The sequence below is a fragment of the Lactuca serriola genome, chromosome 5 (genome assembly GCF_051521515.1).
Source record: "Lactuca serriola cultivar US96UC23 chromosome 5, Lser_US96UC23_V15, whole genome shotgun sequence".
Lineage (NCBI taxonomy): Eukaryota > Viridiplantae > Streptophyta > Magnoliopsida > Asterales > Asteraceae > Lactuca > Lactuca serriola.
Genome location: NC_136412.1, coordinates 251,919,255 through 251,931,468, shown reverse-complemented (window position 1 = coordinate 251,931,468; position 12,214 = coordinate 251,919,255). Strand labels below are relative to the sequence as shown.

At 35.8% G+C, this 12,214-nt stretch overlaps 1 long non-coding RNA gene and 3 other non-coding genes across 4 annotated transcripts in view; 3 read left to right on the top strand and 1 right to left on the bottom strand.

Annotated features, from left to right (window-relative positions):
* The first annotated feature begins 7,730 nt into the window (after positions 1 to 7,730).
* On the top strand, positions 7,731 to 7,802 carry TRNAG-UCC (transfer RNA glycine (anticodon UCC)). Its single transcript has one exon. It is a non-coding gene; the product is annotated as a tRNA-Gly (tRNA).
* Positions 7,803 to 9,392: 1,590 nt separating this feature from the next.
* Positions 9,393 to 9,464, bottom strand: TRNAP-UGG (transfer RNA proline (anticodon UGG)). Its single transcript has one exon. It is a non-coding gene; the product is annotated as a tRNA-Pro (tRNA).
* Positions 9,465 to 11,192: 1,728 nt separating this feature from the next.
* On the top strand, positions 11,193 to 11,264 carry TRNAG-UCC (transfer RNA glycine (anticodon UCC)). Its single transcript has one exon. It is a non-coding gene; the product is annotated as a tRNA-Gly (tRNA).
* Positions 11,265 to 11,329: 65 nt separating this feature from the next.
* LOC145054005 (uncharacterized) overlaps positions 11,330 to 12,214 on the top strand; it is a 14,937-nt gene continuing 14,052 nt past the window's right edge. Inside the window, exon 1 of the long non-coding RNA XR_013684658.1 lies at positions 11,330 to 11,558. This is a non-coding gene — a long non-coding RNA (uncharacterized LOC145054005). The remainder of the gene's footprint in view (positions 11,559 to 12,214) is intronic.

The window sequence follows — 12,214 nt, the reverse complement described above, 5'->3', positions numbered from 1 at the left end:
AAATGAGTGAAAAATCCGGAAACCCTCGCCCCCCTTATATAGCATGTAAGGCCTCGGACTACGTTGGGCGTAATCCTTGGCTATGCGGGGCGTAGATCGGATAAGGGTCACATGTGGCTCCAGCTGTCTCGCACTTCGGACTCGGATGGATAAGAACCGAGGTACGCTGGGCGTACCCGGCCCCGGACGCGGGGCGTAGGGCGAAGCGACGTGGCGCAAATCCGAAGCGAGGCTGATCGGCGATGGACGGTTGTGGCGCTGCCACGTCATCGGCTTCTCATCAGGCTTCGCAATTTCGAGTGAAATCTTTAAAAATTCGTAACTTTCGCGTATGAGCCCCATTTTCGACGTTCTTTATATCCACACGAAGGCGGGAACGTACTCTACAACTTTCGTTTAGAATTCCTCGGCTAATTTTGACTTTATTTTAAAAGTTATATTTTTAACAGGCCGGAACACGATTGGTCCGTTAAAAATTCATAACTTCTTCATCTGATGTCCATTTCCGTCTGTCTTTTTATCATTACGCTACTATTAACGAGATCTTCGATTCTCGTTTAGGTTGTGTCGGACAAAAAGCGCTCGATTTAATATTCGAATTTCGGGTTGTACACTGCTAAACTGAATCTTCGAAAAATCATAACTTCTTTATACGAAGTCAGATTAGGGCGTTCTTTTTATGGACGCTCTCAGTTTAACGTATTATACGATTTTCGTTTAGATTGCTAAGACTAAAACTCGCTCTATCGTAAATTCACTATTTACGCTCCCGGTGTCGTGCTGGTTTTGTCGTGAAACTTCGACGGGTCATAACTTCTTCGTTATAACTCGGATTTCGACGCTCTTTATATGTACGGAAACCTTGTAACATATACTAAAACTTGGTTGAGATTATTTATTCTTAATAATCTTTTGCCAAAAATTCATTTTCGACACTTATTGCCTCTAAATTGACTAGCCCGGATCTGCGGGCGTTACACTTAATGGGAAAAGTTGGCAAGAAGAGCCATGCATGCATAAAAGAGACGCGTGGGTATGCCCAGCATAATAGGGTGCATGGTCGCGGGTGCGCAGAGGCGTACGTTTAACTTTCCTAAAACCCTAATTTTAGGGCATGTCACTATATAAAGAATGTTATACCCTCAAGTTTTAGCCTCCATTCCACCCTAAAGAGCTGCTACGAAACCCTAACCCTCCTTTGATTGTTTTTGGAGCTTTGGAGGCCTTTGAAGAGTATTATAGTGTTGTAAAGCCATTTCCTCAAGCAAGTAAAGAACAAGGAAGGTGGTGGACTGAAGGAGGAGGTATATATCTGGGATATTTGCTTCATTTCGGACCTTTTTAAGGTATAAAGTTTTGAACTTGATGATTAATCTCTTAGATCTCTCTTAGTACAAGTTTATGGACTCTTTTGGTCTCAAGAATGGATCTGTGGGACTCAAGCACGTTTCTAAGTCCAGGGTTGCCTCCCTTAGAGTCATATGAGTCCCATAAGCAGTAAAGTTCCAACCTTTAGGACTTATTTATGCTCATGATTGAGATCTAGCCCTTGGAATGAAAGTATGTTGTTACATTTTGAGTTTGGACTTATTTGGTGGATTGCAAGTCACCAAGTTAGTGACTTTATGAATTAAGACATGGAAGAGGACTTGGATCTGAGGTTGTAGCCTTTGATCGGAGTATTAAGCACTTAGTGGAAAAGTGGCTTAACAGGGTTGTACGCTGGGCGTACAAGGAAGTACGCACGTCGTACAAGCCATCAGCCATTACGCTTAGCATACATAGTACGCCCCGCATACTCTGCCAGTTTGGGTTTTGAGTAATTGGGCCTCGGTGTGGGTTGTGCTTTGGACTTAGTGGACCATCAGGAGTCAGTTAATATGAGCCAGGTATATGTGTTTGGGCTTAGGGAAAGGCCCAATAAGGGATTGGGCCCAATATAACAAATTGGGCCGTTAATGGGCTACTAATGGGCTTGGGCAACTTACTTAGTTTTGGGCCTTGGTTGTGGGCATTAGATATGGATCAAGCTGGACTAAGGGTAGAATGATCATTTTACCCTAAGATGGATTAATGTATTGGACTAAGTGATATTTGGTGTTGTTAGCTCGGGAAGCCGAAGGAGTAGCAGTTCGGGAATTGTCACATAGCAGCTAGAGGGATATCAACAAGGATTCAACAGTGCAAGGTGAGTATCCTCATTGTGTGAATGGGTCTACGGCCATAATGCCGACCCATGTAGTTTATGAGTAGGAAGATACGGGGGTTAGCCCTAGGCATTGTATGCTAGTATGTGATTTCGAATTAAGGTCCGATGTCGGGCGGGTGCGGGAGGAATGTTTACATGATGATTTATACTTGTTGTCTGTGTGATACTTGTATATGCCTGGTAGGGAGGTAGGTGTGGGCGAGGTCCCGTACCCCACCATTAGCGGAGTGTGGACGGGGTTACATATCTCATTAGTGGTAGAGCAGGGGCGAGGCCCGAGATAAGCGGAAGGTGAGTGTGGGTGGGGGCCCGTATCTCACTAACATCAGGAGATTGGACGGGGTTCCATAGCTCACTAGTAGTAGGACAGGGGCGAGGCCTTATGACAGTAATGCAATAGGGTATGTTCAGTTTATGTGTTATGTGTTATGGATATATGTTTGCATGCGTTTAGTGGGCAGGGCCCAGAGACAGGCGGGGCCTAAAGTAAAATAGATCTGTATACCGAGCGGGGCTCAAAGCCAAGCGGGGCCTGATGTAGCGGGCGTGGCCCAATGCTTGCAGTATGTGATTATGCATGGTATGTGGTAGGTTGGAGAACTCAATAAGCTTCGTGCTTACAGTTTTTAGTTTTGGTTTCAGGTACTTCCGGTAGCGGAGGGAAGAGCTCGGGGTGATCGCATGGCACACACCATTGTTTGTTCAGCCTGGGATGTTTAATCTGATAAAATAAAATAATGTTTTGGTCATGATACTCTGACGTGATATGTTTTGTACGAATGGTTGACACTGTGGTTTGTTTATTAAATGAAATTTTTGGTATGGATTTTCAGATCGTTACAATGGGGCAAGTTGGACCTTAGATACATCGGTCCTTTCAGAGTGATCGCTAGAGTGGGTAAGGTAGCTTATCGGTTAGAGCTGCCTGCAGAGTTGAGTCAGATTCATAACACCTTCCATGTGTCCCAGCTGAGGAAGTGTGTAGCCGATGAGACAGGAGTGGTCCCTTTACAGGACATTATGGTTGATGATCGCCTGAACTATATTGAGAAGCCGATAGCGATCTTGGATAGGAAGGTGAAGGTCTTGAGGAATAAAGGTTCAGGTTCAGTGGCAACATCAGAAGGGATTCGAGTGGACATGGGAGCCGGAGTCCGAGATGCGTGCGCAGTACCCAGAGTTGTTTCCGGGGAATGACTTCGAGGGTGAAGTTTGATTCTAATGGGGGAGAATTGTAACATCCTGAATCCCATGTATAATATTATATTCATTTTGTTAGGGAAACTCGATGAGTTGGAGGCCCCAACTCGCCGAGTAGAGATGGAGATGCCCGCGTGATTTTTGGATTCTACTCGACGAGTATGTGCTGAGTAAGAAAACCCTAATTTTCAGGGTTTGGACCGTATTTAAAGGACCTTAAGCCTTCATTTCTGCCTCCCTTATCATTTTGACACCCTTAGAGAAACCCTAAACGAGCTAGTATCATCTGTTAGAGAGAGAGAGAGAGAGAGGCTAAAAGTGTGTGATTTGGAGCTTTCTTGGAAGGAGATAGAAGAGCAAAAGGCTTGGAACAAGAAGAAGGATTTGGATCCAGTGTTCCTTCAGTACTAGCTGCTAATTGAAGGTAAAAGGCTATCACCTTGATCATTGTTTCTCTTCTTTAGGAAGTTTGTGGCCATTTCCATCTTCCTTTTTGAGACTTTGAGTCATTTGAGCATGACATGAAGTTGAAACTTCAGATATGGACTGTATGAGGTCACTTGAGCATAAAGATCTAAGCCTTATCAAGCTATTGGCCAAGTTCCAAACATTGAACATTCTCTAGAGCTTTGTTTTGGCATTTTGAGCCCTAGGTGCCATGCATGGACACAAAGCTTGCAGCTTTATGTGGCATTTCAGCTTTGGGAGGCTAGATCTAGAATTTAGGACTTTATTTCTGCTTAGAATCGTCTGAATGAGAAATGGACTAGAGGGACTTGACGAGTCCATGAGCCAACTCGACAAGTCGGTTAGGGTTTTCCTCGATGGTCTAGAGACGTGCAAACTCGACGAGTTGATGAGACAACTTGGCGAGTTGAGTTGGAGTCTTCCCGCTTTTCTGAGAACAGGAGGGACTCGACGAGTCACATAGATGCACTCGACGAGTTGGGTCATGTTAGAACCTATTTTGTTGGTTTGTGCTAGGCATACATGTTTTATAGGCTTTATTACTCATTGTATGGGCTCTTTATGGGTTTTTGGTCCTATAGTGTTTTCGGTTGTAAACTGTTTGCTGCTACTATTCCCTATAAATAATATCATAGGCTGCTAGTTGTCAGCTAGCTGTTTTCGGTCATCAGCGTGTGTTTTGTGTCCATTGTACTTAACGATTCATTTAATAGAAATCGTGTGCAATTTGGATTAATCTTGCCACTTATCCCTCTTGATCTATCATTTTAGCTTGTTCATTTTGTTGATCACTAGTTGGTTTTTAGTGTTGGGGACTTACAATTGGTATCAGAGCCAATCTAGTGTCAACTTGATCAAGCTTGTTTTGGCTGATTTGGAATCCGTTTGGAGCTTCTTATTGCAAATCATTCGTTGTTGTTGCTGTTGTTGTTGGGTTTTTGCTATTGATCGTAAATTCAAGGCCAAAAGGATCGAAAAACTGTTTGAAATCGTTATTTTCATCAAGATTTGGGCGTTTTCGGTGGAGCGTGATTATTTTTATCAAAATCTGGGCATTTTCGGTGGAACGTGATTGATTCGTTTTCGACTGTAAACCATTTTTGGCTGTAAACCGTTTTCAACTGTAAACCCTTTTCGGTTTGTGATTTTCTTTGATTTTTGAACAAGTTTTGTTTATTTTTTAATTAAAAAAAATAAAATAAAAAAGGAACCTCAACACAATCTAATTCATCAAGAACTAGATTCAATCATGAGAACTACTATGAGAATTCCGCGTCTCTTATCAGCTGAAGGGTATCCAGAATGGAAATACAGAATCGAGAAATACATTAAAATGAAGGACTTTAAGATTTGGAGAAACATTCTCAGGGGTCTTGTTAGAATCACAACTATCCTGAAAAATGGAACCATAACTAACAAAGAAATTGAAAACTACACCGATGAGGATTTTGAGAAAATTGAAGAACAGGAAAATAAACTTGTAACCCTAACAATGACTTTATCCTTTGACATTGCTCAAGGATTCATGGAGTATGATTTAGCAAAAGCACTTTGGGAAACATTGATAGAGGTTTACGAAGGAAATGATGACATGTATTTAGTTATGTATTGTTTCATGTTATGTTTTTACTTAAATGTTAAGTTTTATAAAATTGTTTTTATTAAATTATGTAATGTATTTTTAAAATTATAAAAAATGAAATAATAGAAAAAACTTGAAAAAAAACATAACATGAGAATTAAAGTAGTGTAGTGGATTTTTCCTAACAAATACAGAATAGTATGAAGATTACATTTTATATATATATATATATATATATATATATATATATATATATATATATATATATATATATATATATATAACCGGCAAATCTAATCTACTCCTAAGCTAACAACACCTATTCCACCTATGTCCATGACGAGACTTGAACCCTCGATCTCAAAAAGGGAAGACACCACCTGATACCGCTGGGGCTACAAGCCCGTTGGTACCATATTTTATATAATATGCAAACAAAATGGTAATCGTATTCAATTAAGTCCCAAATACCGGTAATCGTATTCAATTTAACCCTTTGACCCGGTCAACAGGTCATCCAAATTTCAAAAATTACATTTCCGGCCCAGATTTCAAAATTTATTACAAATTTGGGTCAAAATTTACACTTTTGGCACAGATTTTAAATTTTTTTACAAATTTAGTCCAAAATTTATCCTTTTTGCCCAAATTTTAGGATTTTTATTATGAATTCATCATAACTTTAGTTTTCTTTACAACTTTTTTTCTCAAATGTTTGTTTCTAATATGTTTTTTCTTTAAAACTTATATTTATACAAAAAAAACATATTTTCACATAAAAATCTTATTTTTTTCTATATAAAAACTTTTTTAAAAAACTATTTTGTATATGAAATATCTAATTATAAAAATAGGTTTGGATTATTTGTGTGATTTCTCTTACAAAATCAATTAAGAAATTAAAAGTAAGCCTAAATTATACTATTAAATTATAGTTTGTCAAAAACTAGTTACACTCATTTTAATATTATTTATTTGTTCTTTAATCACATTTATAGGAAAAGTTTAAATAATAAAAGATGCTACATATTGAAAACTTCATATTTTTTGTTTCTCGCTGAATACATGTTCATACATATAGTTCATCATCACTTTGGATTTCTTTATTTAAACTTCTTTGTAAAATCGAATTCATGTGTCAATTTTGTTTGTTGTAATAACAAAAAATAACTATCTAGAAATGAGCAATTGTCATTTGTCGATAAGAAGGTTTTGGCAGAAAATGACATTTAAGAAATGTAAAAAAGTATTACAAACGTTGATAGTTACAACTCCTACTGAAATCAATATGGATTGTCATATATGAGATTAAAACAACTTTACATAACTTTTTTCATATATATGTGATCGAAGGTATGATTTAATTTACGAAGATGCAACAAATTGAAAAATACATATAAACAACTATACTAAAATCTCATAGAAAAAAGAATACACACTAAATAGAACACATATTAAAATCTCTATATTAATAGTATAATTTAGGGTAACTAGTGTAACTAGTTTTTGACAAACTATAATTTAATAGTATAATTTAGGGTTACTTTTAATTTCTTAATTGATTTTTTAAGAGAATTCACACAAATAATCCAAACCTATTTTGATAATTTGGTATTTCATATACAAGAAAGTTTTTATATAGAAAAAATAAGATTTTTATGTGAAAATATGTTTTTTTTTTGTATAAATATGAGTTTTAAAGAAAAAACATATTAGAAACAAACTTTTGAGAAAAAAAGTTGTAAAAAAGACTAAAGTTAGGATGAATTCATAATAAAATTCTAAAATTTGGGCAAAAAGTGTAAATATTGGACCAAATTTGTAAAAAAATTTAAATCTGGGCCAAAAATGTAAATTTTGGACCAAATTTGTAAAAATTTTTGAAATCTGGGCCGAAAATGTAATTTTTGAAAGTTGGATGACCTGTTGACCGGGTCAAAGGGTTAAATTGAATATGATTACCGGTATTTGGGACTTAATTGAATAAAAAAAATATATAAGGACTAAATCGATTATGAGGCCAATATGTAGGGACTTTATTGTAGTTTTTCCTAGATAGTTTGACCCATACCCACCAACTTAAACTATTTTTTGGAAATGAAAGTTGCCTACACGTATTATGAGATGTTACTAACACACACTCACCAAATATATACCAAAGAATTAAAGGATACCTTACAAACATGTTTCTTAGTGACACTATATTATGAGAATTAAGGGTGTCACTATGTCACCCCAATCAATGATGTTACTTTGAAAAGAACACACCAAGCGTTTGTAGTCCAACGGTTAGGATAATTGCCTTCCAAGCAATAGACCCGGGTTCGACTCCCGGCAAACGCAAGGTTAATTTTTACGCATTTCAAACCAGTTTTCTGGATAATTAAGGAACCGCTCAAATTCCAACTTCAATTTTCTCGCTTGCCGCACGATAATTACAATAAAAATCCAATTTAGTTTTCCAGAATAAATATCTTTCTGGTACCACTTATTTTTACTTCAATTTTCATTCCATTGATGTACTTCAATCGACATCTCTGGACAATTTTCGTCGGAACCCCTTTTTGCTGCTCTCTTACTTCGGCTACACAACCGGACAATTATAATTTAGAGTAAAAGTTTAGAATCAGTTCTTTTCATGTTTGACATTTCAATTTCCTGCTAAATATGAAATGGTTTGCTTTTAGTTTTCTATGTGGATGGAAATTATATAAAAACAAATGAGTTATTGTTGTGGGGCTGAGTTTCATGAAGTTATTCGGGTAACTATGTTGAATTCAAGTCTCAGCGTCTATCCTGAATCTGTGTAGGGTATTTGACTGTTGTCCCAAACAAGTTTTGTAGGCAAAAAGATGAGACCCTGGCCCTTAGAATTTAATATAAAAATTGTTTACGAGAAGGTTTGTCACATTAGAAGTCAAGAAATATTATTAAATTACAATTCAAGATGTTGAATGTAAAACTTAGTGTTTTTTACGTTATGAGACTATACTGCTACAATGGTTTTATGGGAACCCTAATTTCCACTCTTGCATGAACTGATGAGAGTTTATGGCAAAAATACAAGATAGACTCCTAATTCCTAAGGATATATTGGTTTGAGCCTTAAGGAAGATCCGTACACATAGTATTCTGTGTCAAGAATACAACATGTATCTTTTTTATTTGGGTCTTGATGATTTCATTATATGGTTTTGGAGCTTTTGGTTTACAATATCTATTTGGCTAATCAACAAGTATAAAAACAATGCGGAATATTGCTTATTTTCTTTGTGTACGATTATCCTTGGACAATGTTTGCGGATTCCTAGGTGTGCATAGGGAGAAAATAGTTTTCAAGGAAAGTCATAACATGATCTTACAAATAGCCATACAGGCAAATCGATCATCAACAATCCCTTTTTTCACTCCAATTCCCAACAAATAGCCATATAGTTAGAATTGTAGGTAGGTTTGTTTCGATCATCAACAATCCCTTTTTTCACTCCAATTCCCAACAAATAGCCATATAGTTAGAATTGTAGGTAGGTTTGTTTACAAAACAAGCGAGAATCATACCACTAGACCAAATGCCCATTTTGTTAATTGGATTGCATTTATAGTAATTTATTTGATGTACTCTGTTAATTATATAAATGCAGTAAGTACATGACAGAAGTAAAAATAAGTGGTACCAGAAAGATATTTATTCTGGTAGGCAGTTGCACATTTTCACCAAGTAAGTTGGTGCCTAAAATCATCTTCATAAAGAATACTGTTTGTATATTTACATTACATATTTGCTTACTCTGTTAAATGAAGTTACATATGCTTTTTATGAAGTTGCGTCTTCTCATAGTTAATGCACAAATGCACAATTATCAGGCTGAAGTAAATGAAGATGAGCCCAATTCTATTTTTTTTTTTTTTTTTATATAAAATATGTTGAAAAAAGGGGTATTCCGAGAATCGAACTCGGGACCTCTCGCACCCAAAGCGAGAATCATACCACTAGACCAAATGCCCATCTTGCTTGAATATGAGTTTACCGACATTACAATGTCCAAAGCATGCGAGTGACATATTTATGGTGCTTTCACATGAATTTTAGAGTTTTATTTTTATACCTCAAGTGTAGAATACTGCAGTGAGTGACCATAATTCAAGGCTACATGCTACAGTGTGTGAATCAATCTTTGCTTGGGGCTTAAAGATTTTAAGCATTGGTGAGCTGTTAACTAAAACAATTAAGCTTTTATTGATCAAAAGTTAAAAAAAAATGTGAGTTGTTATTTTACTTGCATATAATTTTTAGTTTCTCATCCAGTTGCCTTACATTCATTTGTAAAGGCAATTATTCCTCATATTTCTTTGAGAGATGGTGAATGCTCACTCATCAAGAAATCGTCGTTTATGATTTTTTTTTTTGATTTAAGATGCCAATTATTCCTTATATTTCTTTGAGGACTTCTATCAAACACCTTGTGTGCAAGATAAGATGCGGACGTAATTCATTTGTAAAGGGATCCCGTTTTCCATTCACAACCCAGAACCAATGACAAATCAATTCAAACAACCAGGACTTGAATATGACTTTGATACCTGGATTTCGGAAGACTTCCCAGAAAATCGCACCACAATATTGTAAGCAGAAGAAGTTGTTGCTGCATTGAGAATACGGAATACCTTGTGAAATCCCCAATACACAAAACAGCCAAGAACTCTTACGAAACAGCTCCATTTATCGAAATTTCCTCCACCTTTCTGATACCAGTTTGTCAACGGGGAAACGTGTAAACCAATGTGTGTAGAAGGAAGTCAAAGTCAACTTTGGCTTTGATTTATTTGTAAAATACCCCCTAGACTATAGTTTTAAGCCATTTTACTTAAAATTATGCTTCAGGCGTCATAGCTGGGTGTGTTAAGAGTGTAAGATATGGAGCAGGGTCTTATAGAGAGTTGGATATAATCCAATAAGAATCAATTAGAGACATTCAATAACAAATCATGGATGTAAAAAAAGCATGCTACCTTTTTTTTATATGTTTGTTTATTATGGCATTCTATTTTTCATTTCTTTGTATTAAAGCTTTCACTTTTAAAATCTAACCAATTATTGCAATGTCATTCAATACAAAGAAATTCTCATTGCTTCGATGGGATAGATCTTTTGAGTACAATGTTTTAATAAGAAAAACCTAAAAATACAATGCTATTGGTTTAGATTTTCAAAATACAATGCTGAAAAAAAATGTAATAGAAATAAATTCATGTTTGGTTTCTTGTGTCCGATGTTGCGGAGTTCCTCAATAGACTCAAATGGATACTAAGAAGTAAACATGGTGAGCAACTTGTAGTAATATATTAATATAAGTGCCATTATAATATGTTGGTTTATTTTGGAAGTAGCAAATTTAGACATTATGTGAATACTTCAATTTTGTTTTAAGTTCCTGTCTATTGAAGTGCTAGTTAGCTTATATTCATTTCTTGGTATCTTTGTTCCAAGTATCGGAGACTTCCACATACTTTTTGTTTATTTACGTATTTTAGGTAAAAAAGTTGCTATTTTCATATGTAGGTGTTACAATAAGAGGGTTAAAATACTAACTTTTTACCGGTCTGAATATATGTTCTAATCATTTATGAAAAATCATTTTCATTCATAACCGAGTCATACAATACTAAGAAACAGAAATATGGCCTATCGTCTAATTATTTAATATAGAAAACCATTTTTTAAAGAAACATCCAGCGTTTGTAGTCCAACGGTTAGGATAATTGCCTTCCAAGCAATAGACCCGGGTTCGACTCCCGGCAAACGCATTGCCTTTAATTTACTTCATACATTACTCGATTTTTTTTCTTCGCTTCACATTCCACGAAATAAAACCAAATCAAAATTGTTTTTTTTTTTCTTCAAATTCCACGAAATTAACCAACTCAAATTTGGTTTTCAATCTTTTCGTTTGCCGCGTTAATTTTGTTTTTCATCTTCCTCGAACATGTTCCATTACTTCCTTTCAATCGAAATCGAAGTTTCTTCAGAATTTGTCGTTGGAAGCCGTTTTGCTCATCCCTCTCTTATTTCGGCTACAACCAAATAGCTAGCTATAAAAGGTTAGAATCTATTCCTTTTCCCGTTTAAGGTTTCAGTTTCCTGTTAACTGTATTATTCTGTTAAAGTAAAACTTCTAGTAAAAAAAGAGTCAATTATTTTCAAGTTTGAAATTATTTGGGATTATGGATTTCATGAAGTTATTCCAATAACTATGTTTGACAGTCCTTAGTCGCATAATTAGGGTTTTTGAATGTTGCCCCAAACAAGTTTAATTCGTAAAAGGAGAGACCCCTCAGAATTTATCTCCAATATAATAGAAGTTCTTCTGCAAAATTTAGACAATTAGAATTCCCGAAAAAATTAAGCTCAATTGAGTGATGTGATCACATAGATGGACCAGATATGCTCAATTGATCATTCTATAATTTCTTTTTTAGATCAGCTCAGCTATTCCATTCGACTGATCAAATATTCCAGTGTTTGATTTCCTTATTGTCACAAGAAGATAGTACAAGAACGAGAATCAATGTTATGTATAATATTATGCTCAAGTCAAGGATTATCATGCTTCTTTCTAATTTTGATCAGGCTTAGCAGCAGACTGACCATGTCATATGGATTGTGATTGCTTATTTAGGTAATTGACAAGTAAACTTTTTCACCAATTTGGACTTGGTGCATAAAGAAAAGCATTCATAACCATGCTTTGAGTTTT